The sequence below is a fragment of the Odontesthes bonariensis genome, chromosome 13 (assembly GCF_027942865.1).
Source record: "Odontesthes bonariensis isolate fOdoBon6 chromosome 13, fOdoBon6.hap1, whole genome shotgun sequence".
Lineage (NCBI taxonomy): Eukaryota > Metazoa > Chordata > Actinopteri > Atheriniformes > Atherinopsidae > Odontesthes > Odontesthes bonariensis.
In genome coordinates, this window is record NC_134518.1 from 10,281,872 (window position 1) to 10,309,293 (window position 27,422).

Here is a 27,422-nt window from a genome sequence, read left to right on the forward strand (position 1 = left end):
CACTTCCCGTTTAGGTTTAGCCAATAACGCAGGGTTGGGACTTTAAAAATCCAGACTTATTAGCGAGGGTTAGGAAATGATCATGGTTAGGGGTCAAATGTAATCTTTTGAAAGGGAGTTGGTAACTTATTTAGATAAAGGACAGTCTTTGAGTTAGGATTCAATTCAATTCAAACTAGAAAGAATGCCTTTCTAATCCCAAATTGAAAAAGATAACATTACAGTGTTTGCTTTTCCACAATTTACATATTACCTTTACATATGACTATGTGTCCCAGCAGGAAGCTGAGGACTTCTGTCCTGTGAATAGTTTTATCAGCTGTATAAATGAATATATATGATTAAATGTTCAACTCTTCATACCAATTTCTATGTGCAATGTAGCGTTATTGGGTATTTATATACGTATTAAATATAAGGATTTATGAGATGTTCTTACAGTCTCAAATAAACCTTACCTCGAATTCAGGGCACCACCTACCTAGGTTTTGACTTAATTTAAGTCACAGTCAGGTAGGAAAACTGTTCGAAATCTTACGATCCTGGTATGTTAAATTAATCTTTCAATTAATAATCAATTAATATTCAGTCTCATATCTCGCTACTTTCGTGAAGTTCTCGTTTGGTTGGACAGACATTACGTAAAGAAAGCATACGACACAATCTGTGATTATAACATATATATATAGATATATGAGCTGTTTATTACAATGATATGATCTTAGACATGAACCTTTAAACAAACAGGAGATGCATGGAATATGGGTGATTATATAAAACACTTAGTGAATATAAAATAAAATATGGGAATGGAGAGTTACTGGATTTATTCAAATAGTTTGGGTTGGCTGACTATTTGAAGCTAAATACTGACATTTCGGATTAATTTATCATTCTGTGAAAGCCTCGAGACATCCATCAAACCCACTTTAAGGTGAAAACGGGTCGGTCTTACTGTGCTGAAGTTCTGTTTAGTCGGTTCGGAACACGGCAGCGGCCACGCGGGGTCCGAGGGGATTTCTCTTCCGCTCTCTGGGCCTTCCTGGCTGTGGTGGCTGACTTTAGCGGACTTCTCAGTTGCTTCTTTCACCGGGAAACCGAAACGATGGTGCCGAGGACTGTGGTTAGATGATCGAATCTTCTGGGTGTCAGTGGGTCCGTTGCTTCTCTGATGAAGTGAACTTAAGTTCACAGAAGATTAATAAAAGGTTTCTTGGAGTTGGCTTTCTTGGTAGGAAAAGGTGATGATGGCGTGAAACAGCGGAGGTTAGGACGTGCGACGTAGAAGGACAGGGATGGCGAGGGACAAACAAAAACACGTAAAACGTGCATCTTCAGAGTATTTCAATCTGTTTCTTTGTTCGGGTCTTTCTTTCTCGTCTCCGGGGTCTCACTGGGTTCTGGAGGGTCTCCTCCGGTCGTCCGCTGCATCGTTATCCACACGTCCTTCCGTTCTCTCCTGAGATTATGGGAAAACTCCCAAACTCTGGTGAGCTCTTCTCTTCTGCTTAAACCATCTCCAAAACTCTCTGAGCAGCTGTTCTCTGCTCAAATCTCCTTCTGAAACTCTGGGTTGGAACCCTTCTGGAACAAGAGGCAAGAAGCAAGAGAGCAGACGCCTGAAGCGAGCCAGCAAACGAGAGAACTAGAGAGAGCGTGTTTTTCGCGGGTTCCGGGTTTTGACTCTCGGAGGCGGGGCTTACACTACTTTTTCAGCCAATGACATGCTTGAACTGTGTGCATGTTTAACTGGGTGTCTGTGTAAGGTGATCTGTGCTAAAGGGGGATTTCTGGATGAGACAAAGAACTCTGTGTTTCTCCATTACTCCGTCTCATAGAACATTTGTCTCGGTGATTCTGAAAACACCACATCTTGTTAAGATATGCAGATTAAAGATATAACATAGACTTGCAATATAAAGACATCAAAATAACACACATGATAAAGACAATTATGACTTTCAAAATTCAGATGAATATCTATGAAATCGTGACATATGAATAGTGAACCACACAATGTTAATTTTCTGTGTTAACAATAGGGACACCAAACAAATACCAAATAGATACCGAAGGGACATCGTTAGAAGTTAATAGTTGCATATATTGTCCATTTTACTGAGTCCTCTGGGATTTAAATGTTCAACTAATCAACACTGCAGACCACTAGGGGGCAATGTGGTTCCATCAGGCAGGTTGGGCATTTTCCAACAAGTTTGTTTCTTCGTCAGTATTTAAGCCAGAATCGTACAAATTGTCTCTATATGCGTCTTGTGATCAAGCTGGAAACCTGAAAGAAATTGTACACGGTTATCAAACACATTTAATATAGTTTTAAGATTCGACTAAAAGTGAGTCTTATGAAGTCTTCTCAGTTCGTATGTAGCCATCTGGTCGGTTTGCTGGTGAAAAGGGGTGTTAAAGTGTCAACTTTCGAGTTATGGTCCAGATAAGATAGTAAGTGTCCCACTTTTCCAAGAGTGAGTTCTTTGTTCGTTAGAGTCTATCCCAATTTTTATTGCAAGTGTCTGTTGCTATTTTTTTTTTTTCACTCCCAAAAGCTCTTAAGGGTAGAAGGTGAACGTAAATTAGGCAGTTTCTGTCTCTTTTCCTTTGTGGAAAGAAAATGAAGATCTGGTTTATATCCACATACGTAAACATCCCCCACAGGAATGTTGGTTTTGTCAAAGTTTGAAAACTCTTAATCCACACGGCACTGTGACTGCTACAGCAACTATAAAAAAAGATTGAATTACAAAAAAAATGACCCTGTTCTACACTTAGTCCAATTTGAGAAGAGCTAATGTTTGGATGCTGTTTTTTCTTTTTAAACAAGTTTAAACCTGACTTCAGCATACTTTGCCTTTAAGCTGAAGGTGGGAAGTGTTTATTTCAGAGGTTTTTGGTCATTTGAATACGAGTGACTATGAACTTTTTCAAAATCTTCTCAGTGGAAACTTTAGAAAAGAGTGCACACTTTGACATTTCTCAAACCTGATGTTTTTCCCGTTGGAAGTATGTTGTTCCACTTTTCTGGGTTTCTGAGAGTGTTTTCTTCATGTTGGGATGCAACAAGTCCTCAGCAGAAGTTATAATCTTCTAGAACTGGTGGAGTGAAATGTGAAGAAAAATAGTTGTGTGGACTGATGGTGTTTATGTTTGTTTTTAAATGATGCTGCGATGATGCTTCTGAGGAGGGAACCATGGCGATCATGGAATTCCTCTGGGCTGTGGCCAGAAAGCAAAGAATCCTCTCACGGAGCTGCAAACTTAACCTGAAAGTCCTGCAGCTCGGAATCATAGTTTAAGAGTAATTATTGAGCCTGAATATCACAGCACCTCTGAGCAAAGAAAGATTTAAAAAAAAAACACATCTCATGAGGAAGTGGGGCTGACCCCGTTGTTGGGCAGGACACCTGCTTTTCAAGACTGTGATAGCTGATCACAGGAAAAACCCACACACAGTCACATGTGAAAGTGCTCCTACATATGACAGTTTTTAAGCTTTTACTTTGAAATAAGTGGCCTCTCTGTACCAAAATCACTTAGAGACGCACATACAAGTAGTGTTCATTTTACTTGTGGTCTTTTTCACATGTAAACACAACACATTAGTATGGAACTTTGTCACTTCCCGTTTAGGTTTAGCCAATAACGCAGAGTTGGGACTTTAAAAATCCAGACTTATTAGTGAGGGTTAGGAAATGATCATGGTTAGGGGTCAAATGTAATCTTTTGAAAGGGAGTTGGTAACTTATTTAGATAAAAGACAGTCTTTGAGTTAGGATTCAATTCAATTCAAACAAGAAAGAATCCCTTTCTAATCCCAAATTGAAAAAGATAACATTACAGTGTTTGCTTTTCCACAATTTACATATTACCTTTACATATGACTATGTGTCCCAGCAGGAAGCTGAGGACTTCTGTCCTGTGAATAGTTTTATCAGCTGTATAAATGAATATATATGATTAAATGTTCAACTCTTCATACCAATGTCTATGTGTAACTATAAAAAAAGATTGAATTATAAAAAATCATTACCCTGTTCTACACTTAGTCCAATTTGAGAAGAGCTAATGTTTGGATGGTGTTTTTTCTTTTGAAATGAGTTTAAACCTGACTTCAGCATACTTTGCCTTTAAGCTGAAGGTGGGAAGTGTTTATTTCAGAGGTTTTTGGTCATTTGAATACGAGTGACTATTAACTTTTTCAAAATCTTCTCAGTGGAAACTTTAGAAAAGAGTGCAGACTTTGACATTTCTCAAACCTGATATTTTTCCTGTTGGAAGTATGTTGTTCCACTTTTCTGGTTTTCTGAGAGTGTTTTCTTCATGTTGGGATGCAACAAGTCCTCAGCAGAAGTTAGAATCTTCTAGAACTGGTGGAGTGAAATGTGAAGAAAAATAGTTGTGTAGACTGAAGGTGTTTATGTTTGTTTTTAAATGATGCTGCGATGATGCCTCTGAGGAGGGAACCATGGCGATCATGGAATTCCTCTGGGCTGTGGCCAGAAAGCTAAGAATCCTCTCACGGAGCTGCAAACTTAACCTGAAAGTCCTGCAGCTCGGAATCATAGTTTAAGAGTAATTATTGAGCCTGAATATCACAGCACCTCTGAGCAAAGAAAGATAAAAAAAAACACATCTTATGAGGAAGTGGGGCTGACCCCGTTGTTGGGCAGGACACCTGCTTTTCAAGACTGTGATAGCTGATCACAGGAAAAACCCACACACAGTAACATGTGAAAGTGCTCCTACATATGACAGTTTTTAAGCTTTTACTTTGAAATAAGTGGCCTCTCTGTACCAAAATCACTTAGAGACGCACATACAAGTAGTGTTCATTTTACTTGTGGTCTTGTTCACATGTAAACACAACACATTAGTATGGAACTTTTTCACTTCCCGTTTAGGTTTAGCCAATAACGCAGGGTTGGGACTTTAAAAATCCAGACTTATTAGTGAGGGTTAGGAAATGATCATGTTAGGGGTCAAATGTAATCTTTTGACAGGGAGTTGGTACCTTATTTAGATAAAGGACAGTCTTTGTCAAGTGTGGTGTAGAAGGGGAGGACACGGATGCGGACTTATAAAGAAAAGGGTGATTTATTAACAAAAAACAAAGTACAACATAAAACGCGGCAGAGCCGGAGAAAAACTGAGCTATAAACAAAAACAAAAGAACAAGGACATGGCATGGAATAAATACTTAGCTTTGCCGAATATGGCGTGGAAACAAACATCAACCTCAACAACAACAAAGATCCGGCAAACTGAAAGGGGAGGCAGGAAACTAAATAGGGAGTGAGAGTGATTGGGGAGTGAGTGCAGCTGAGGGAAAAAAAACACAGGTGAAGTGAGTGAACTAATAAACAGAGTGCAGGGAAACTAAGGCATGACAAAAACTAAAGATGGACTGAAAACAAAAGCATAACCTAAACATGAAAACTAAAAACAAAAGTCTCTGGGTGTGACAGTCTTTGAGTTAGGATTCAATTCAATTCAAACTAGAAAGAATGCTTTTCTAATCCCAAATTGAAAAAGATAACATTACAGTGTTTGCTTTTCCACAATTTACATATTACCTTTACATATGACTATGTGTCCCAGCAGGAAGCTGAGGACTTCTGTCCTGTGAATAGTTTTATCAGCTGTATAAATGAATATATATGATTAAATGTTCAACTTTTCATACCAATTTCTATGTGTAACTATAAAAAAAGATTGATTTATAAAAAATCATTACCCTGTTCTACACTTAGTCCAATTTGAGAAGAGCTAATGTTTGGATGCTGTTTTTTCTTTTTAAACAAGTTTAAACCTGACTTCAGCATACTTTGCCTTTAAGCTGAAGGTGGGAAGTGTTTATTTCAGAGGTTTTTGGTCATTTGAATACGAGTGACTATGAACTTTTTCAAAATCTTCTTAGTGGAAACTTTAGAAAACAGTGCAGACATTGACATTTCTCAAACCTTAATATTTTTCCTGTTGGAAGTATGTTGTTCCACTTTTCTGGTTTTCTGAGAGTGTTTTCTTCATGTTGGGATGCAACAAGTCCTCAGCAGAAGTTAGAATCTTCTAGAACTGGTGGAGTGAAATGTGAAGAAAAATAGTTGTGTAGACTGATGGTGTTTATGTTTGTTTTTAAATGATGCTGCGATGATGCTTCTGAGGAGGGAACCATGGCGATCATGGAATTCCTCTGGGCTGTGGCCAGAAAGCAAAGAATCCTCTCACGGAGCTGCAAACTTAACCTGAAAGTCCTGCAGCTCGGAATCATAGTTTAAGAGTAATTATTGAGCCTGAATATCACAGCACCTCTGAGCAAAGAAAGATAAAAAAAAAACACATCTTATAAGGAAGTGGGGCTGTCCCCGTTGTTGGGCAGGACACCTGCTTTTCAAGACTGTGATAGCTGATCAAAGGAAAAACCCACACACAGTCACATGTGAAAGTGCTCCTACATATGACAGATATTAAGCTTTTACTTTGAAATAAGTGGCCTCTCTGTACCAAAATCACTTAGAGACGCACATACAAGTAGTGTTCATTTTACTTGTGGTCTTGTTCACATGTAAACACAACACATTAGTATGGAACTTTGTCACTTCCCGTTTAGGTTTAGCCAATAACGCAGGGTTGGGACTTTAAAAATCCAGACTTATTAGCGAGGGTTAGGAAATGATCATGGTTAGGGGTCAAATGTAATCTTTTGACAGGGAGTTGGTACCTTATTTAGATAAAGGACAGTCTTTGAGTTAGGATTCAATTCAATTCAAACAAGAAAGAATGCCTTTCTAATCCCAAATTGAAAAAGATAACATTACAGTATTTGCTTTTCCACAATTTACATATTACCTTTACATATGACTATGTGTCCCAGCAGGAAGCTGAGGACTTCTGTCCTGTGAATAGTTTTATCAGCTGTATAAATGAATATATATGATTTAATGTTCAACTCTTCATACCAATTTCTATGTGTAACTATAAAAAAAGATTGATTTATAAAAAAAATTACCCTGTTCTACACTTAGTCCAATTTGAGAAGAGCTAATGTTTGGATGGTGTTTTTTCTTTTTAAACAAGTTTAAACCTGACTTCAGCATACTTTGCCTTTAAGCTGAAGGTGGGAAGTGTTTATTTCAGAGGTTTTTGGTCATTTGAATACGAGTGACTATGAACTTTTTCAAAATGTTCTCAGTGGAAACTTTAGAAAAGAGTGCAGACTTTGACATTTCTCAAACCTGATATTTTTCCTGTTGGAAGTATGTTGTTCCACTTTTCTGTTTTTCTGAGAGTGTTTTCTTCATGTTGGGATGCAACAAGTCCTCAGCAGAAGTTAGAATCTTCTAGAACTGATGAAGTGAAATGTGAAGAAAAATAGTTGTGTGGACTGATGGTGTTTATGTTTGTTTTTAAATGATGCTGCGATGATGCTTCTGAGGAGGGAACCATGGCGATCATGGAATTCCTCTGGGCTGTGGCCAGAAAGCAAAGAATCCTCTCACGGAGCTGCAAACTTAACCTGAAAGTCCTGCAGCTCGGAATCATAGTTTAAGAGTAATTATTGAGCCTGAATATCACAGCACCTCTGAGCAAAGAAAGATTAAACAAAAAACACATCTTATGAGGAAGTGGGGCTGACCCCGTTGTTGGGCAGGACACCTGCTTTTCAAGACTGTGATAGCTGATCACAGGAAAAACCCACACACAGTCACATGTGAAAGTGCTCCTACATATGACAGTTTTTAAGCTTTTACTTTGAAATAAGTGGCCTCTCTGTACCAAAATCACTTAGAGACGCACATACAAGTAGTGTTCATTTTACTTGTGGTCTTGTTCACATGTAAACACAACACATTAGTATGGAACTTTGTCACTTCCCGTTTAGGTTTAGCCAATAACGCAGGGTTGGGACTTTAAAAATCCAGACTTATTAGCGAGGGTTATGAAATGATCATGGTTAGGGGTCAAATGTAATCTTTTGAAAGGGAGTTGGTAACTTATTTAGATAAAGGACAGTCTTTGAGTTAGGATTCAATTCAATTCAAACTAGAAAGAATGCCTCTCTAATCCCAAATTGAAAAAGATAACATTACAGTGTTTGCTTTTCCACAATTTACATATTACCTTTACATATGACTATGTGTCCCAGCAGGAAGCTGAGGACTTCTGTCCTGTGAATAGTTTTATCAGCTGTATAAATAAATATATATGATTAAATGTTCAACTCTTCATACCAATTTCTATGTGTAACTATAAAAAAAGATTGATTTATGAAAAAAAAATTACCCTGTTCTACACTTAGTCCAATTTGAGAAGAGCTAATGTTTGGATGGTGTTTTTTCTTTTGAAATGAGTTTAAACCTGACTTCAGCATACTTTGCCTTTAAGCTGAAGGTGGGAAGTGTTTATTTCAGAGGTTTTTGGTCATTTGAATACGAGTGACTATGAACTTTTTCAAAATGTTCTCAGTGGAAACTTTAGAAAAGAGTGCAGACTTTGACATTTCTCAAACCTGATATTTTTCCTGTTGGAAGTATGTTGTTCCACTTTTCTGGTTTTCTGAGAGTGTTTTCTTCATGTTGGGATGCAACAAGTCCTCAGCAGAAGTTAGAATCTTCTGGAACTGGTAGAGTGAAATGTGAAGAAAAATAGTTGTGTAGACTGATGGTGTTTATGTTTGTTTTTAAATGATGCTGCGATGATGCTTCTGAGGAGGGAACCATGGCGATCATGGAATTCCTCTGGGCTGTGGCCAGAAAGCAAAGAATCCTCTCACGGAGCTGCAAACTTAATCTGAAAGTCCTGCAGCTCGGAATCATAGTTTAAGAGTAATTATTGAGCCTGAATATCACAGCACCTCTGAGCAAAGAAAGATAAAAAAACCCCACATCTTATAAGGAAGTGGGGCTGACCCCGTTGTTGGGCAGGACACCTGCTTTTCAAGACTGTGATAGCTGATCACAGGAAAAACCCACACACAGTCACATGTGAAAGTGCTCCTACATATGACAGTTTTTAAGCTTTTACTTTGAAATAAGTGGCCTCTCTGTACCAAAATCACTTAGAGACGCACATACAAGTAGTGTTCATTTTACTTGTGGTCTTTTTCACATGTAAACACAACACATTAGTATGGAACTTTTTCACTTCCCGTTTAGGTTTAGCCAATAACGCAGGGTTGGGACTTTAAAAATCCAGACTTATTAGTGAGGGTTAGGAAATGATCATGGTTAGGGGTCAAATGTAATCTTTTGACAGGGAGTTGGTACCTTATTTAGATAAAGGACAGTCTTTGAGTTAGGATTCAATTCAATTCAAACTAGAAAGAATGCCTTTCTAATCCCAAATTGAAAAAGATAACATTACAGTGTTTGCTTTTCCACAATTTACATATTACCTTTACATATGACTATGTGTCCCAGCAGGAAGCTGAGGACTTCTGTCCTGTGAATAGTTTTATCAGCTGTATAAATGAATATATATGATTAAATGTTCAACTCTTCATACCAATTTCTATGTGCAATGTAGCGTTATTGGGTATTTATATACGTATTAAATATAAGGATTTATGAGATGTTCTTACAGTCTCAAATAAACCTTACCTCGAATTCAGGGCACCACCTACCTAGGTTTTGACTTAATTTAAGTCACAGTCAGGTAGGAAAACTGTTCGAAATCTTACGATCCTGGTATGTTAAATTAATCTTTCAATTAATAATCAATTAATATTCAGTCTCATATCTCGCTACTTTCGTGAAGTTCTCGTTTGGTTGGACAGACATTACGTAAAGAAAGCATACGACACAATCTGTGATTATAACATATATATATAGATATATGAGCTGTTTATTACAATGATATGATCTTAGACATGAACCTTTAAACAAACAGGAGATGCATGGAATATGGGTGATTATATAAAACACTTAGTGAATATAAAATAAAATATGGGAATGGAGAGTTACTGGATTTATTCAAATAGTTTGGGTTGGCTGACTATTTGAAGCTAAATACTGACATTTCGGATTAATTTATCATTCTGTGAAAGCCTCGAGACATCCATCAAACCCACTTTAAGGTGAAAACGGGTCGGTCTTACTGTGCTGAAGTTCTGTTTAGTCGGTTCGGAACACGGCAGCGGCCACGCGGGGTCCGAGGGGATTTCTCTTCCGCTCTCTGGGCCTTCCTGGCTGTGGTGGCTGACTTTAGCGGACTTCTCAGTTGCTTCTTTCACCGGGAAACCGAAACGATGGTGCCGAGGACTGTGGTTAGATGATCGAATCTTCTGGGTGTCAGTGGGTCCATTGCTTCTCTGATGAAGTGAACTTAAGTTCACAGAAGATTAATAAAAGGTTGCTTGGAGTTGGCTTTCTTGGTAGGAAAAGGTGATGATGGCGTGAAACAGCGGAGGTTAGGACGTGCGACGTAGAAGGACAGGGATGGCGAGGGACAAACAAAAACACGTAAAACGTGCATCTTCAGAGTATTTCAATCTGTTTCTTTGTTCGGGTCTTTCTTTCTCGTCTCCGGGGTCTCACTGGGTTCTGGAAGGTCTCCTCCGGTCGTCCGCTGCATCGTTATCCACACGTCCTTCCGTTCTCTCCTGAGATTATGGGAAAACTCCCAAACTCTGGTGAGCTCTTCTCTTCTGCTTAAACCATCTCCAAAACTCTCTGAGCAGCTGTTCTCTGCTCAAATCTCCTTCTGAAACTCTGGGTTGGAACCCTTCTGGAACAAGAGGCAAGAAGCAAGAGAGCAGACGCCTGAAGCGAGCCAGCAAACGAGAGAACTAGAGAGAGCGTGTTTTTCGCGGGTTCCGGGTTTTGACTCTTGGAGGCGGGGCTTACACTACTTTTTCAGCCAATGACATGCTTGAACTGTGTGCATGTTTAACTGGGTGTCTGTGTAAGGTGATCTGTGCTAAAGGGGGATTTCTGGATGAGACAAAGAACTCTTATTTCTCCATTACTCCCATCTCATAGAACATTTGTCTCGGTGATTCTGAAAACACCACATCTTGTTAAGATATGCAGATTAAAGATATAACATAGACTTGCAATATAAAGACATCAAAATAACACACATGATAAAGACAATTATGACTTTCAAAATTCAGATGAATATCTATGAAATCGTGACATATGAATAGTGAACCACACAATGTTAATTTTCTGTGTTAACAATGGGGACACCAAACAAATGTAGCGTTACCGGGTATTTATATACCTATTAAATATAAGGATTTATAAGACGTTCTCACTGTCTTAATATCCTTAAACCTCGAAATTAGGGCACCACCTCGCTGATGTTTAAACTTGCTTTAAGTTACAGTCCAGGGAGGACGACTGTTAAAATCTTACGATCCTGGTATGTTAAATTAATAATCAATTTAATAATCAATTAATAATCAATTAATAATCAGTCTCATATCTCGCTACTTTCGTGAAGTTCTCGTTTGGTTGGACAGACATTACGTAAAGAAAGCATACGACACAATCTGTGATTATAACATATATATAGATATATGAACTGTTTATTACAATGATATGATCTTAGACATGAACCTTTAAACAAACAGGAGATGCATTGAATATGGGTGATTATATAAAACACTTAGTGAATGGAAAATAAAATATGGGGAATGGGGAAATACTGGATGTATTCAAATAGTTTGGGTTGGCTGACTATTTGAAGCTAAATACTGACATTTCGGATTAATTTATCATTCTGTGAAAGCCTCGAGACATCCATCAAACCCACTTTAAGGTGAAAACGGGTCGGTCTTACTGTGCTGAAGTTCTGTTCAGTCGGTTCGGACCATGGTAGCGGCCACGCGGGTCCGAGGGGATTTCTCTTCCGCTCTCTGGGCCTTCCTGGCTGTGGTGGCTGACTTTAGCGGACTTCTCAGTTGCTTCTTTCACCGGGAAACGGGGACGATAATGTCGAGGGCTTTACTGTGGGATGATCAAATCCATCGTTGTGTCAGAGTTGGTCCGTTGCTGCTTTCTCTGATGAAGTGAACTTAAGTTCACAGAAGATTAATAAAAGGTTGCTTGGAGTTGGCTTTCTTGGTAGGAAAAGGTGATGATGGCGTGAAACAGGTTAGGACGTGCGACGTAGAAGGACGTGGATGGCGAGGGACGAACACAAACACGTAAAACGTGCATCTTCAGAGTATTTCAATCTGTTTCTTTGTTCGGATCTTTCTCTCTCGTCTCCGGGGTCTCACTGGGTTCTGGAGGGTCTCCTCCGGTCGTCCGCTGCATCGTTATCCACACGTCCTTCCGCTCTCTCCTGAGATTATGGAAAACTCCCAAACTCCGGCGAGCTCTTCTCTTCTGCTTAAACCATTTCTAAAAGTCTATGAGCAGCTGTTTTCTGCTCAAATCTCCTTCTGAAACTCTGGGTTGGAACCCTTCTGGAACAAGATCCAGAGCACCAGAGGGCAAGCGCAGACGCCTGAAGCGAGCCAGCAAACACAAGCCCCAGCGGGGAAGAAGGCAAGAGAGGCAAAGAGCAAAGAGGCTGTGTTTTCCGCTGTTCCGGGTTTTGACTCTCGGAGGCGGGGCTTACACTACTTTTTCAGCCAATGGCATGCTTGAACTGTGTGCATGTCTGTGTAAGGTGATCTGTGCTAGGGGGATTTCTGGATTTAGACAAAGAATTCTGTGTTTCTCCACTACTCCCATCTCATAGAACATTTGTCTCGGTGATTCTGAAAACACCACATCTTGTTAAGATATGCAGATTAAAGATATAACATAGACTTGTAATATAAAGACATCAAAATAACACACATGATAAAGACAATTATGACTTTCAAAATTCAGATGAATATCTATGAAATCGTGACATATGAATATTGAATTACACGATGCAAATTTCTGTGTTAACAATGGGGACACTAAACAAATACCAAATAGATACCGAAGGGACATCGTTAGAAGTTACTAGTTGCATATATTTTGTCCATTTTACTGAGTCCTCTCAACTAATCAACACTGCAGACCACTAGGGGGCAATGTGGTTCCATCAGGCAGGTTGGGCATTTTCCACCAAAATCAGTTCTTTGTCAATATTTAAGCCAGAATCGTACAAATTGTCTCTATATGCGTCTTGTGATCAAGCTGGAAACCTGAAAGAAATTGTACACGGTTATCAAACACATTTAATATAGTTTAAGATTTTGACTAACAGTGAGTCTTCTTAGTTCATGAGTAGCCATCTGGTCGGATTCCTGGTGAAAAGGGGTGTTAAAGTGTCAACTTTCGAGTTATGGTCTAGATAAGATAGTAAGTCTCCCACTTTTCCAATTTTTATGGCAAGTGTCTGTTGCGAGTTCCACTCCCCAAAACTCTAAAGAGGGTAGAAGATCAACGTAAATTAGGCAGTTTCTGTCTCTTTTTCCTTTGTGGAAAGAAAATGAAGATCTGGTTTATATCCACATACGTAAACATCCCCCACAGGAATGTTGGTTTTGTCAAAGTTTGAAAAACTCTTAATCCACACGGCACTGTGACTGCTACATTCCCCCATTCGAATCGGATCTGAACTCGTGGCTGATCCGAATCGCAGGTGAAGAAGTCCAGTGTGTCCGAGTCTGGTGGTTGCTAGAACTCTCAAGAGGGTTATGGTGGGTGTCTCGAGACAGCCTAATACAATTCCGAAACAACAATGGCTATAAACGTACTTTTGTTAAGCTTACTTAACCTACGTAGTAAATGTCTAATAGCTAAAGATAATGTTCATAAGTAAAGGTTTCTAAGCCTATATAATTTCAAATGGAAAATCCTAGTAAAAGCATGCAGATTTCTTTTGGAAAAGATCAATGTTAGGGGAGAATTTTACTCATGTTAGAGTCATGATCTAGGATGTGGTATTTCTTAATAGTTAGGAAATGAGCACGTTTACTACCTGAGTGTGAGCATATTCGCAGGACTTATACGAACAGTGATGTGTAACATATTTGTCGCGGCGGCGGTCCTGGACAGGGCTTCACTGTACAGCAGTAACGAGTGATATTCTAACTAAAGGATCCATGGTGAAAGCTGTTATCAGTATTTCACTACTAATTTTGCTTTTAATTCAGTTATAGACCAGTTTTCCCCCATTTGTAGATGTCACATGGGTGAAATAAGGTAAGTTGAGTGTGTCACCAGATGATGATAGACTTGAAAATTGAAGTTTTGAACACTGAGGTGTCCTGGATTCAATCTTGAGGCATCATGATACTACGGAGTAGTTTTATCGTGATTAGGTAAGTGATATTTTGAGGGTAAGCTTCTTTGCTCCCTTTAAGAATTAGCTATGGTTAAAGGTTTGTTATTCGGGGTTACTAGAATGTTTGTTGGAGTGTATGGTCCTACCTCCAGGAACAGGCTAGCATTTCTAAGTCTCTGTTAGCACGGTTGGCCATTACGGGGTTCTGAAGTTTTTTCTTTTCTTTTAGCAGCAGACTTTTCAGGCTATCAATATCATCTTGACTGATGGCACTTATTTCACTAGACCATTGCTGAGATTTGATGTGGTCCTTGTTGATGACTCTGCTCATCTCAGTTGTTTTCTGATCTGGTGATGGTTGTGACCATGCAGTGTGTGATGGTTTATAGCGAGACCGAAGTCTATAATTGCAGTTGCGGTTTCGAGCGGATTGCTGGTCATGTCGATTTTGAAAAGACATGTCTTTTTGCGGGTTTGAATGGACACTGTGGTTTTCACTGTGGCAGTGAGTTGGTTCATGGCTGGGCCATGAGGATTTGGAATAGTTGTGTTTGGAGCCTTTCTTAGGCCGTTGAGAATGTGGCCAGTGGGGGACCTCTGCTGGAGGTCTGCCACTTTGTCCCACTTCTAACTCTGGGGACCAAGAACCAGGGTTCTGGGTCTGTGTGGTGATGGGTTCTGGCTGTTTAGCTTGTCTATGTTTTTGGAAACCTAGACTGGCCCATTCACGTAGCTGCTGAATGGTAGCAGTGTGAGGGTTAGCTATAACTCCTAAGTGATAGCTGGTAGTTGGATGGAGGTTTTGAAGGAAAAGAGTTTTGAAACTCATGTCTTCCTCCATTCCGACCTTGTTGCTGAAACCAAAATAAGCTTTGAGGAGGCGGTAATAATACTGCTGAGGCAGCTCATTCCGTCCCTGTTTAACCATCATGGCAGCGGTTAAGCCAGATGGGGTCAGCTCGTCTGAAAACTCGCGTTCGAGTGTTTGGCAGAGGAGTGTATAGTCGTTCCGGATGTAATCAGGTTGACGTTCAATGAATCTACTGACTTCGCGGCTAGATGTAACCTTAATCAAGTAGAATTTGTTGTTAACTGATGCGTTTGGAAACCTTCGCAGGAAGAAATCAATGTCGTCCAAATATGCTCGGGTGTCATGTGGCGTCCCAAGAGTCGGTTCGAATCTGGGCACATGGCGAGCAATTTTGTCAAGCTCTTCGTCAGAGGGAGCTTGTGGAACTTGGGGTCCTAGAGTGGGAAATGATTGATCCGGTTTACCTGGATCATAAACAATCTTTTCAGATCTGAAAGAACTTGTTGTCGTTGAAGACGGGGGTGAAATAATTGAGCTCTTGTAGGCTGTTTTCACTTCAGGAAAAGGGTTCCCTCTGTCTTCCTGGGGGAAACCATGTGTTTCCTGTTCATGTCCAGTCTCCAAAGACTGACGTAGGTCTATCTCAACACCTTCTGGTTTACCTGATAGGTGTTCCTGCTGTGGAGGAGCGGCGTTTTGCTCATCCTTAGCTTTGCTTAGCTGTTCTGTCAACAGCTGCATTTGTTCCTTTTCAACATTAAGATGCTTGTCATCAGTTGGCACTTTGACTGTTAAATCCTGCACTTTCTGCAGAACCACGTGTAGAGATTGCTGGGACTGTTTTTGTGCTTGGTCCACCTTCTTCAGTTGGACTTGGGTTGAAATCAACTCTTGTTGGCAGTTTTGAAGTAGCTGTTCAAGCTTTTTGTTGTTTTCATTGAGTTGAATAATTTGTTGGTTTGAGTTCTCAACCTGTGTTGTCAACTCTGTTACTTGGGCATTAGCTTGGCTGGATGCCCTCTCAGTGACTTTAAGTTGGTGTTGGAGGAATTTGGTTTCCTCCTGAAACTGTGGCTTTTTCTGTGACCGAGTTTTAAGTTTGTCAGCGGCTTGTTCCATCACTTGGTGTGCATGTTTAACGAACACCACAGCTAGACTACTTAACATTTTGGTCAGAGATTCTTCTTTGGGCTTTTTAGCTTTTGTCTCAGCCGATGGCTTTACACTGATTGGCTCTGTTTCAGGTGTTTTAATGCATCTTTTCTTTAAGGCATAACCCAGTATCAACTGTTTTGTTAAGTCCATCATCTTGTTTTTCACTTGTCTCAGAAAGGGTTCTTTCTTGAAAATAAGTTTGAGTTTGGAACAAGGGAAATTAGTTGGGTTAATGTGAAGGTAGTTGGGAATAAGGATTGTTCTCCTGAAATTAATTTCTTCCTTTTGAATTTGTTTACTTGAGAAACAAATAAGGAAGGATGTTAAAATAAACACGACTGTGTTATTTTACTCAAAACTGGAAGAAATGCATTTAATTTAGAAGCTTATCATTAACCGTTATGGTAAAAAGATGGAAAACATTAATGCTAACACAAAAGGGAACATACAAGCTCTTGGCTGTTGTTTTTTTTTTAAGCCTTAGTGTCTTATAATCAGTTCCTGTTAAGGTAATCTGATTTGGTGAAAGACACACATTTGAGATAAATTAGCTTCAATTAATGTTTCCAAATAACAAAGTTGGTATTGTTTATGTCAAACAATTGATTCAAATGCATTAAAGAATTTTCAAATACAGCTGGTATTCGTTAGTACCAAGCAAAATGATCAGCTTTCTTTGTGATCCTATTTAATGTGATCCTGAACGCTCACATGTCCAAAGCTTCAAGTGGGCGGGTTTGAGAGAAGGGAGTGAGGAGTTGACGTCACTGGTGACGATTTCTAGCACCGCCCACCAATAGTCATTCAAGCACTCAGTGAATTCGCCTCATTTCAACTGGGGAATGAAAGGGTTAACGTCTCTCACAGACAGTGCACAAGCGATGTTGTAGTTTGCTCACAAACTTTTAAACACAGCTTTGCAACATTCACAATGTTTGAGACACGGCGTTCTCAGTTCAGAGTTTCTAAAAGTCACCAACTTTGATAATAACAACGAATAGAGTCACCAACTCAATTTTTCTGCAGCAAAATTGGTCTGTCCACTACTGCCGTATATTATTTTAGTTAGTGCTTGTAAGCATTTTAAAAACAAACACAGCCTCAGTTTTTTCTTTCAACTGGGTTCAACAGACACGGCGTTCCGGTCGTTTATTTAATAATACAAAAACAATTGACTGTTTAAGTCATTCATGCGATCACGTTTTGTGACCGTGTGTATTTTATTTATTTATTTTATTCATTTATTTTATCAGGAGCGACGGCTCTGACTCATTCAGTTAAGCTCAGCAGCTTTAACTTTCAATAAGTAATCTGTATTACTTTATTTTGGGCGTCACAACGCTCCGTTAAACAACGTTTAAACTCGCTCCCCCACTTCATGGGGTTTCAATATAGCACCTTGATGCTTTTTTTATGTCCGGCTGCAAGATTACAGCGGATCAAAACTCCTGTGTTTGAGGAGGCTCTGAGTTGACTAAATTCACCGGGACTCGCGGCTGAATTTGTGATACTCATAAAAAAAAATCAAATCAACCGTGTTGGAAACTCGCAACTACGGCCAGGCCTTTAAATTCAGCGTTCTTACGCTGTACATGCAACTTTATTCTGGGACGAGACAGCGACAGCTGGCTGCTCTTCTGCGGTGTGCAATTAATATTGCGCACCCACGGATTTGGAGAGTTATCATGCGTCCACGATTACTCTGATAAAGTGCTTTTAGTCATTCTAAGTTTATAAAGACAGACACAGCCACTGCTTGCATTGCTCACACACAGATAATGAACCAGCCAATATCATGTTTATGCTTTCCTTCACGTAAGTCAGTCTACCGTAAAACGCCTCGCACGGCGCACCAAAAATATGTAGCGTTACCGGGTATTTATATACCTATTAAATATAAGGATTTATAAGACGTTCTCACTGTCTTAATATCCTTAAACCTCGAAATTAGGGCACCACCTCGCTGATGTTTAAACTTGCTTTAAGTTACAGTCCAGGGAGGACGACTGTTAAAATCTTACGATCCTGGTATGTTAAATTAATAATCAATTTAATAATCAATTAATAATCAATTAATAATCAGTCTCATATCTCGCTACTTTCGTGAAGTTCTCGTTTGGTTGGACAGACATTACGTAAAGAAAGCATACGACACAATCTGTGATTATAACATATATATAGATATATGAACTGTTTATTACAATGATATGATCTTAGACATGAACCTTTAAACAAACAGGAGATGCATTGAATATGGGTGATTATATAAAACACTTAGTGAATGGAAAATAAAATATGGGGAATGGGGAAATACTGGATGTATTCAAATAGTTTGGGTTGGCTGACTATTTGAAGCTAAATACTGACATTTCGGATTAATTTATCATTCTGTGAAAGCCTCGAGACATCCATCAAACCCACTTTAAGGTGAAAACGGGTCGGTCTTACTGTGCTGAAGTTCTGTTCAGTCGGTTCGGACCATGGTAGCGGCCACGCGGGTCCGAGGGGATTTCTCTTCCGCTCTCTGGGCCTTCCTGGCTGTGGTGGCTGACTTTAGCGGACTTCTCAGTTGCTTCTTTCACCGGGAAACGGGGACGATAATGTCGAGGGCTTTACTGTGGGATGATCAAATCCATCGTTGTGTCAGAGTTGGTCCGTTGCTGCTTTCTCTGATGAAGTGAACTTAAGTTCACAGAAGATTAATAAAAGGTTGCTTGGAGTTGGCTTTCTTGGTAGGAAAAGGTGATGATGGCGTGAAACAGGTTAGGACGTGCGACGTAGAAGGACGTGGATGGCGAGGGACGAACACAAACACGTAAAACGTGCATCTTCAGAGTATTTCAATCTGTTTCTTTGTTCGGATCTTTCTCTCTCGTCTCCGGGGTCTCACTGGGTTCTGGAGGGTCTCCTCCGGTCGTCCGCTGCATCGTTATCCACACGTCCTTCCGCTCTCTCCTGAGATTATGGAAAACTCCCAAACTCCGGCGAGCTCTTCTCTTCTGCTTAAACCATTTCTAAAAGTCTATGAGCAGCTGTTTTCTGCTCAAATCTCCTTCTGAAACTCTGGGTTGGAACCCTTCTGGAACAAGATCCAGAGCACCAGAGGGCAAGCGCAGACGCCTGAAGCGAGCCAGCAAACACAAGCCCCAGCGGGGAAGAAGGCAAGAGAGGCAAAGAGCAAAGAGGCTGTGTTTTCCGCTGTTCCGGGTTTTGACTCTCGGAGGCGGGGCTTACACTACTTTTTCAGCCAATGGCATGCTTGAACTGTGTGCATGTCTGTGTAAGGTGATCTGTGCTAGGGGGATTTCTGGATTTAGACAAAGAATTCTGTGTTTCTCCACTACTCCCATCTCATAGAACATTTGTCTCGGTGATTCTGAAAACACCACATCTTGTTAAGATATGCAGATTAAAGATATAACATAGACTTGTAATATAAAGACATCAAAATAACACACATGATAAAGACAATTATGACTTTCAAAATTCAGATGAATATCTATGAAATCGTGACATATGAATATTGAATTACACGATGCAAATTTCTGTGTTAACAATGGGGACACTAAACAAATACCAAATAGATACCGAAGGGACATCGTTAGAAGTTACTAGTTGCATATATTTTGTCCATTTTACTGAGTCCTCTCAACTAATCAACACTGCAGACCACTAGGGGGCAATGTGGTTCCATCAGGCAGGTTGGGCATTTTCCACCAAAATCAGTTCTTTGTCAATATTTAAGCCAGAATCGTACAAATTGTCTCTATATGCGTCTTGTGATCAAGCTGGAAACCTGAAAGAAATTGTACACGGTTATCAAACACATTTAATATAGTTTAAGATTTTGACTAACAGTGAGTCTTCTTAGTTCATGAGTAGCCATCTGGTCGGATTCCTGGTGAAAAGGGGTGTTAAAGTGTCAACTTTCGAGTTATGGTCTAGATAAGATAGTAAGTCTCCCACTTTTCCAATTTTTATGGCAAGTGTCTGTTGCGAGTTCCACTCCCCAAAACTCTAAAGAGGGTAGAAGATCAACGTAAATTAGGCAGTTTCTGTCTCTTTTTCCTTTGTGGAAAGAAAATGAAGATCTGGTTTATATCCACATACGTAAACATCCCCCACAGGAATGTTGGTTTTGTCAAAGTTTGAAAAACTCTTAATCCACACGGCACTGTGACTGCTACACAAATACCAAATAGATACCGAAGGGACATCGTTAGAAGTTAATAGTTGCATATATTGTCCATTTTACTGAGTCCTCTGGGATTTAAATGTTCAACTAATCAACACTGCAGACCACTAGGGGGCAATGTGGTTCCATCAGGCAGGTTGGGCATTTTCCAACAAGTTTGTTTCTTCGTCAATATTTAAGCCAGAATCGTACAAATTGTCTCTATATGCATCTTGTGATCAAGCTGGAAACCTGAAAGAAATTGTACACGGTTATCAAACACATTTAATATAGTTTTAAGATTCGACTAAAAGTGAGTCTTATGAAGTCTTCTCAGTTCGTATGTAGCCATCTGGTCGGTTTGCTGGTGAAAAGGGGTGTTAAAGTGTCAACTTTCGAGTTATGGTCCAGATAAGATAGTAAGTGTCCCACTTTTCCAAGAGTGAGTTCTTTGTTCGTTAGAGTCTATCCCAATTTTTATTGCAAGTGTCTGTTGCTTATTTTTTTTTTTACTCCCAAAAGCTCTTAAGGGTAGAAGGTGAACGTAAATTAGACAGTTTCTGTCTCTTTTCCTTTGTGGAAAGAAAATGAAGATCTGGTTTATATCCACATACGTAAACATCCCCCACAGGAATGTTGGTTTTGTCAAAGTTTGAAAACTCTTAATCCACACGGCACTGTGACTGCTACAGCAACTATAAAAAAAGATTTAATTATAAAAAAAATTACCCTGTTCTACACTTAGTCCAATTTGAGAAGAGCTAATGTTTGGATGGTGTTTTTTCTTTTTAAACAAGTTTAAACCTGACTTCAGCATACTTTGCCTTTAAGCTGAAGGTGGGAAGTGTTTATTTCAGAGGTTTTTGGTCATTTGAATACGAGTGACTATTAACTTTTTCAAAATCTTCTCAGTGGAAACTTTAGAAAAGAGTGCACACTTTGACTTTTCTCAAACCTGATGTTTTTCCCGTTGGAAGTATGTTGTTCCACTTTTCTGGTTTTCTGAGAGTGTTTTCTTCATGTTGGGATGCAACAAGTCCTCAGCAGAAGTTAGAATCTTCTAGAACTGGTGGAGTGAAATGTGAAGAAAAATAGTTGTGTGGACTGATGGTGTTTATGTTTGTTTTTAAATGATGCTGCGATGATGCTTCTGAGGAGGGAACCATGGCGATCATGGAATTCCTCTGGGCTGTGGCCAGAAAGCAAAGAATCCTCTCACGGAGCTGCAAACTTAACCTGAAAGTCCTGCAGCTCGGAATCATAGTTTATTGAGCCTGAATATCACAGCACCTCTGAGCAAAGAAAGATTAAAAAAAAAAACACATCTTATGAGGAAGTGGGGCTGACCCCGTTGTTGGGCAGGACATCCTGCTTTTCAAGACTGTGATAGCTGATCACAGGAAAAACCCACACACAGTAACATGTGAAAGTGCTCCTACATATGACAGTTTTTAAGCTTTTACTTTGAAATAAGTGGCCTCTCTGTACCAAAATCACTTAGAGACGCACATACAAGTAGTGTTCATTTTACTTGTGGTCTTTTTCACATGTAAACACAACACATTAGTATGGAACTTTGTCACTTCCCGTTTAGGTTTAGCCAATAACGCAGGGTTGGGACTTTAAAAATCCAGACTTATTAGCGAGGGTTAGGAAATGATCATGGTTAGGGGTCAAATGTAATCTTTTTACAGGGAGTTGGTACCTTATTTAGATAAAGGACAGTCTTTGAGTTAGGATTCAATTCAATTCAAACAAGAAAGAATGCCTTTCTAATCCCAAATTGAAAAAGATAACATTACAGTGTTTGCTTTTCCACAATTTACATATTACCTTTACATATGACTATGTGTCCCAGCAGGAAGCTGAGGACTTCTGTCCTGTGAATAGTTTTATCAGCTGTATAAATGAATATATATGATTAAATGTTCAACTCTTCATACCAATTTCTATGTGTAACTATAAAAAAAGATTGATTTATAAAAAAAATTACCCTGTTCTACACTTAGTCCAATTTGAGAAGAGCTAATGTTTGGATGGTGTTTTTTCTTTTGAAATGAGTTTAAACCTGACTTCAGCATACTTTGCCTTTAAGCTGAAGGTGGGAAGTGTTTATTTCAGAGGTTTTTGGTCATTTGAATACGAGTGACTATTAACTTTTTCAAAATCTTCTCAGTGGAAACTTTAGAAAAGAGTGCAGACTTTGACATTTCTCAAACCTGATATTTTTCCTGTTGGAAGTATGTTGTTCCACTTTTCTGGGTTTCTGAGAGTGTTTTCTTCATGTTGGGATGCAACAAGTCCTCAGCAGAAGTTAGAATCTTCTAGAACTGATGAAGTGAAATGTGAAGAAAAAAAGTTGTGTAGACTGATGGTGTTTATGTTTGTTTTTAAATGATGCTGCGATGATGCTTCTGAGGAGGGAACCATGGCGATCATGGAATTCCTCTGGGCTGTGGCCAGAAAGCAAAGAATCCTCTCACGGAGCAGCAAACTTAACCTGAAAGTCCTGCAGCTCGGAATCATAGTTTAAGAGTAATTATTGAGCCTGAATATCACAGCACCTCTGAGCAAAGAAAGATAAAAAAAACACATCTTATGAGGAAGTGGGGCTGACCCCGTTGTTGGGCAGGACACCTGCTTTTCAAGACTGTGATAGCTGATCACAGGAAAAACCCACACACAGTCACATGTGAAAGTGCTCCTACATATGACAGATATTAAGCTTTTACTTTGAAATAAGTGGCCTCTCTGTACCAAAATCACTTAGAGACGCACATACAAGTAGTGTTCATTTTACTTGTGGTCTTGTTCACATGTAAACACAACACATTAGTATGGAACTTTGTCACTTCCTGTTTAGATTTAGCCAATAACGCAATGTTGGGACTTTAAAAATCCAGACTTATTAGTGAGGGTTAGGAAATGATCATGGTTAGGGGTCAAATGTAATCTTTTGACAGGGAGTTGGTACCTTATTTAGATAAAGGACAGTCTTTGAGTTAGGATTCAATTCAATTCAAACAAGAAAGAATGCCTTTCTAATCCCAAATTGAAAAAGATAACATTACAGTGTTTGCTTTTCCACAATTTACATATTACCTTTACATATGACTATGTGTCCCAGCAGGAAGCTGAGGACTTCTGTCCTGTGAATAGTTTTATCAGCTGTATAAATAAATATATATGATTAAATGTTCAACTCTTCATACAAATTTCTATTTGTAACTATAAAAAAAGATTGATTTATAAAAAAAATTACCCTGTTCTACACTTAGTCCAATTTGAGAAGAGCTAATGTTTGGATGGTGTTTTTTCTTTTGAAATGAGTTTAAACCTGACTTCAGCATACTTTGCCTTTAAGCTGAAGGTGGGAAGTGTTTATTTCAGAGGTTTTTGGTCATTTGAATACGAGTGACTATTAACTTTTTCAAAATCTTCTCAGTGGAAACTTTAGAAAAGAGTGCAGACTTTGACATTTCTCAAACCTGATATTTTTCCTGTTGGAAGTATGTTGTTCCACTTTTCTGGGTTTCTGAGAGTGTTTTCATCATGTTGGGATGCAACAAGTCCTCAGCAGAAGTTAGAATCTTCTAGAACTGGTGGAGTGAAATGTGAAGAAAAATAGTTGTGTGGACTGATGGTGTTTATGTTTGTTTTTAAATGATGCTGCGATGATGCTTCTGAGGAGGGAACCATGGCGATCATGGAATTCCTCTGGGCTGTGGCCAGAAAGCAAAGAATCCTCTCACGGAGCAGCAAACTTAACCTGAAAGTCCTGCAGCTCGGAATCATAGTTTAAGAGTAATTATTGAGCCTGAATATCACAGCACCTCTGAGCAAAGAAAGATTAAAAAAACACATCTTATGAGGAAGTGGGGCTGACCCCGTTGTTGGGCAGGACACCTGCTTTTCAAGACTGTGATAGCTGATCACAGGAAAAACCCACACACAGTCACATGTGAAAGTGCTTCTAAATATGACAGATTTTAAGCTTTTACTTTGAAATAAGTGGACTCTCTGTACCAAAATCACTTAGAGACGCACATACAAGTAGTGTTAATTTTACTTGTGGTCTTTTTCACATGTAAACACAACACATTAGTATGGAACTTTGTCACTTCCCGTTTAGGTTTAGCCAATAACGCAGGGTTGGGACTTTAAAAATCCAGACTTATTAGTGAGGGTTAGGAAATGATCATGGTTAGGGGTCAAATGTAATCTTTTGACAGGGAGTTGGTACCTTATTTAGATAAAGGACAGTCTTTGAGTTAGGATTCAATTCAATTCAAACAAGAAAGAATGCCTTTCTAATCCCAAATTGAAAAAGATAACATTACAGTGTTTGCTTTTCCACAATTTACATATTACCTTTACATATGACTATGTGTCCCAGCAGGAAGCTGAGGACTTCTGTCCTGTGAATAGTTTTATCAGCTGTATAAATGAATATATATGATTAAATGTTCAACTCTTCATACCAATTTCTATGTGTAACTATAAAAAAAGATTGATTCATAAAAAAAATGACCCTGTTCTACACTTAGTCCAATTTGAGAAGAGCTAATGTTTGGATGGTGTTTTTTCTTTTGAAATGAGTTTAAACCTGACTTCAGCATACTTTGCCTTTAAGCTGAAGGTGGGAAGTGTTTATTTCAGAGGTTTTTGGTCATTTGAATACGAGTGACTATTAACTTTTTCAAAATCTTCTCAGTGGAAACTTTAGAAAAGAGTGCAGACTTTGACATTTCTCAAACCTGATATTTTTCCTGTTGGAAGTATGTTGTTCCACTTTTCTGGGTTTCTGAGAGTGTTTTCTTCATGTTGGGATGCAACAAGTCCTCAGCAGAAGTTAGAATCTTCTAGAACTGATGAAGTGAAATGTGAAGAAAAATAGTTGTGTAGACTGATGGTGTTTATGTTTGTTTTTAAATGATGCTGCGATGATGCTTCTGAGGAGGGAACCATGGCGATCATGGAATTCCTCTGGGCTGTGGCCAGAAAGCAAAGAATCCTCTCACGGAGCTGCAAACTTAACCTGAAAGTCCTGCAGCTCGGAATCATAGTTTAAGAGTAATTATTGAGCCTGAATATCACAGCACCTCTGAGCAAAGAAAGATTAAACAAAAAACACATCTTATGAGGAAGTGGGGCTGACCCCGTTGTTGGGCAGGACACCTGCTTTTCAAGACTGTGATAGCTGATCACAGGAAAAACCCACACACAGTCACATGTGAAAGTGCTCCTACATATGACAGTTTTTAAGCTTTTACTTTGAAATAAGTGGCCTCTCTGTACCAAAATCACTTAGAGACGCACATACAAGTAGTGTTCATTTTACTTGTGGTCTTGTTCACATGTAAACACAACACATTAGTATGGAACTTTGTCACTTCCCGTTTAGGTTTAGCCAATAACGCAGGGTTGGGACTTTAAAAATCCAGACTTATTAGCGAGGGTTATGAAATGATCATGGTTAGGGGTAAAATGTAATCTTTTGAAAGGGAGTTGGTAACTTATTTAGATAAAGGACAGTCTTTGAGTTAGGATTCAATTCAATTCAAACAAGAAAGAATGCCTTTCTAATCCCAAATTGAAAAAGATAACATTACAGTGTTTGCTTTTCCACAATTTACATATTACCTTTACATATGACTATGTGTCCCAGCAGGAAGCTGAGGACTTCTGTCCTGAGAATAGTTTTATCAGCTGTATAAATGAATATATATGATTAAATGTTCAACTCTTCATACCAATTTCTATGTGTAACTATAAAAAAAGATTGATTTATAAAAAAAATTACCCTGTTCTACACTTAGTCCAATTTGAGAAGAGCTAATGTTTGGATGGTGTTTTTTCTTTTGAAATGAGTTTAAACCTGACTTCAGCATACTTTGCCTTTAAGCTGAAGGTGGGAAGTGTTTATTTCAGAGGTTTTTGGTCATTTGAATACGAGTGACTATTAACTTTTTCAAAATCTTCTCAGTGGAAACTTTAGAAAAGAGTGCAGACTTTGACATTTCTCAAACCTTAATATTTTTCCTGTTGGAAGTATGTTGTTCCACTTTTCTGGGTTTCTGAGAGTGTTTTCTTCATGTTGGGATGCAACAAGTCCTCAGCAGAAGTTAGAATCTTCTAGAACTGGTGGAGTGAAATGTGAAGAAAAATAGTTGTGTAGACTGATGATGTTTATGTTTGTTTTTAAATGATGCTGCGATGATGCTTCTGAGGAGGGAACCATGGCGATCATGGAATTCCTCTGGGCTGTGGCCAGAAAGCTAAGAATCCTCTCACGGAGCTGCAAACTTAACCTGAAAGTCCTGCAGCTCGGAATCATAGTTTAAGAGTAATTATTGAGCCTGAATATCACAGCACCTCTGAGCAAAGAAAGATTAAAAAAAAACCACATCTTATGAGGAAGTGGGGCTGACCCCGTTGTTGGGCAGGACACCTGCTTTTCAAGACTGTGATAGCTGATCACAGGAAAAACCCACACACAGTCACATGTGAAAGTGCTCCTACATATGACAGTTTTTAAGCTTTTACTTTGAAATAAGTGGCCTCTCTGTACCAAAATCACTTAGAGACGCACATACAAGTAGTGTTCATTTTACTTGTGGTCTTGTTCACATGTAAACACAACACATTAGTATGGAACTTTTTCACTTCCCGTTTAGGTTTAGCCAATAACGCAGGGTTGGGACTTTAAAAATCCAGACTTATTAGTGAGGGTTAGGAAATGATCATGTTAGGGGTCAAATGTAATCTTTTGACAGGGAGTTGGTACCTTATTTAGATAAAGGACAGTCTTTGAGTTAGGATTCAATTCAATTCAAACTAGAAAGAATGCTTTTCTAATCCCAAATTGAAAAAGATAACATTACAGTGTTTGCTTTTCCACAATTTACATATTACCTTTACATATGACTATGTGTCCCAGCAGGAAGCTGAGGACTTCTGTCCTGTGAATAGTTTTATCAGTTGTATAAATGAATATATATGATTTAATGTTCAACTCTTCATACCAATTTCTATGTGTAACTATAAAAAAGATTG